The following is a 2,637-nucleotide window of genomic DNA, read 5'->3' on the forward strand; positions in this document are numbered from 1 at the left end:
CCTCAAAGTGAACGGAACCGGCGTGCTGGAGAAGAACCGCCAGAAGCACAGGCGCGTCCTGGGGGGGTCACCAAAACCCAAAACGTCTCAGAGTCGGAGGTGCGCTAGAGGGTCCGCAGCATCACGCGGTCCAGCACCGGATCAGGGGACAATAATAATCCAACACTTCGGCTGGACCCGGTTCTGGATCGAACCGTCTTCTGGTTCCGAACGGCAGCGCGACCCGGTTCTGGATCGAACCGTCTTCTGGTTCCGAACCGCAGCGCGACCCGGTTCTAGGTCGAACCGTCTTCTGGTTCCGACCCGCAGCGCGACCCGGTTCTAGGTCGAACCGTCTTCTGGTTCCGAACAGCAGCGGCGGACGCGCTTCCAGAAGAGAACGGGGTCAGAACGAACGCAGCCGACAGGAGCAGCGGAGCGCGGCTCTCCTCCTCCTCTCTCCTCCTCTCGGTCCTCCTCTCTCCCTCTCTCTCTCTCTCCCCCTCTCTCCCCCTCTCTCCTCCTCTCTCTCCTCCTCTCTCTCCTCCTCTCTCCTCCTCTCTCCTCCCGCACCGACTGACTGACCGTCACAGAAACACGAGGCGGAGTCGTTAACGGCGGAATTTCCGAGCTCCGCCAGCAGCGACCGCGCGCTCCGAGGGGCTGGAGCAAACTGACACCGGCGCGCCCTCCGCGCGCTCCCGCATGCGCACGCCAACTCCGGCGGGCATGAGGTCTGAACGGGGTCCAGATCCGAGTTAAACCGGAACGCTTCGGCCCCGTTTCAGTAACGAGTCGGTGTTACCGGTAATAAATTAATGGCCGAAACATCAAACAGATTCATGTTCAAACATTCTTTAGCTTCACTTCAATAGTCACCATTTTAACTTGTTTACGTTTCACACATCGATGACGTGTTTTCTGATAAAGAATCAATGAACAAATATTCATGAATGATGTTATAAACAGCCGTTTTGGACCCGGATCAGAATCTCCTCTCGTTGCGTCGTGACGCGTTGAGACTGAACGCGCAGCGCGATGCATTGTGGGACGCGTGAAGGCCGCCTGTGGAAGAATGACCGGATCATCTCAGACTGCGGGTCCGGTTCGGTTCCGAACAGCTGATCTAGCGGAATGTCGTTTCTGCTGTGTCTTTGATCTCTGATGAGTTCCGGTCACCTGCGAGGCACTGGATTATCAATAATAGTGATTAGTGATAAAAGAGGTCCTACGGGAGACCCTCCGAGGGTACCGGTACCGGCAGAAGTCTCAGAACAGAACCCAGGGAGATAAACAGGGCGCCCTGTGAGGGACCGGGTTCTCCCTGACGGACCTGCTCCAGAAACCCGAACGTCGCACCTGACGCTTCCAGCGGGGGCTCGACAACACGTGACTGAAGTAACACCTGGACAGGTTCGAGTCACGTGATCTGAATCCAGAACGAACCCAGAACCGTCCCGATAACAGGTCTGATCCAGATTCTGATCGCATTCACATGTTTCCAATTTCAGGCAAAGCACTTCAAGAATTTAATTAAAGGTCAATAAGAGTCAATAAATCACTCCGGTGCGTGTTTGCGTTGGCGTGAGCGCGCGTGGGAGACGTGCGGGGGGGGGGGGGGGGGCGCGTTGATTGGCCCGTTTAAACCGCAGGCACGTGTTTCTGTCGCAACGGGAACCGAAGCTGTCAGCTGTTCGATCGAAACTGTCGTTTTCACGTGTCAAAAGTTCAAGTAAAAGCCGGGAACTTATAAAAGTCAGATGATTCATCAGAGGATTCGAACCCATGACATCGAGAAGAAGAAGAAAAATGCCACTGACACACAGAACGTACACAAGATGATGTCATCACAAAAAGTGCAGCTGGACACGCCTCCCAGCCCCCCTCCATCAAATAAATGGGAAGTAAAAACATTCCCAGTGCTCCAATGCACATTAGTCTTCCCCATTATCGTGCACACACACACACACACACACACACACACACACACTCAGACAAAATACAGATGTTCTCCAAAGATATTTCAACATAACACGGGGTCACGGCAGCCGCGAAAAGATCCGCCGCCTGGCCCCATTCCAGACGGCCTTCTCCGGTTCTCACTTTGGGACTGAAACCAAGTGTGTGCTCACACCCTTTGTCACGCGCACGCACACACACACACACACACACTCATTGATGTTCCCTCTGCCAGTTACACCTCCCAAAGGACCGAATGACGAGGATCTGGATTTGGGAGTGAAATGGAAGCTGCCGGCCCAAAACGCCTCGATTGAGGACCGGCATTGTGATGAACTCCTTCCAACGTCGTCCGTGTGAAGAAGGACGGTCCCACCGTCGTCCAGCTGTCGGGGGTAAATAAAAGAGGGCTAGCTCATCTCAACTCCAGCGTAACGGACTCGCCCAATCGATAGAAATAACGATGATTCACAGAGAAACCGAGAATAAGGTTCCTTAAGGAAACGGACTGATAGATCGTCCATGGAGGAATACAGAGAATAAAGCACAGAGGATCAGTTAAAATGCTTAAATGTGTCACGCTGGAAGAAAATAAGAAGCTTTGGAACAAGTGGAGCTCATTAACGCAAAAAAAAAAAAGAGAAGTTGTCCGAGAATTAAACCCTGAGGAACTCCAGAGGAAAACATTGGATTAACTCA

Source organism: Brachionichthys hirsutus, chromosome 15, assembly GCF_040956055.1.
Source record: "Brachionichthys hirsutus isolate HB-005 chromosome 15, CSIRO-AGI_Bhir_v1, whole genome shotgun sequence".
Taxonomy (NCBI): Eukaryota; Metazoa; Chordata; class Actinopteri; order Lophiiformes; family Brachionichthyidae; genus Brachionichthys; species Brachionichthys hirsutus.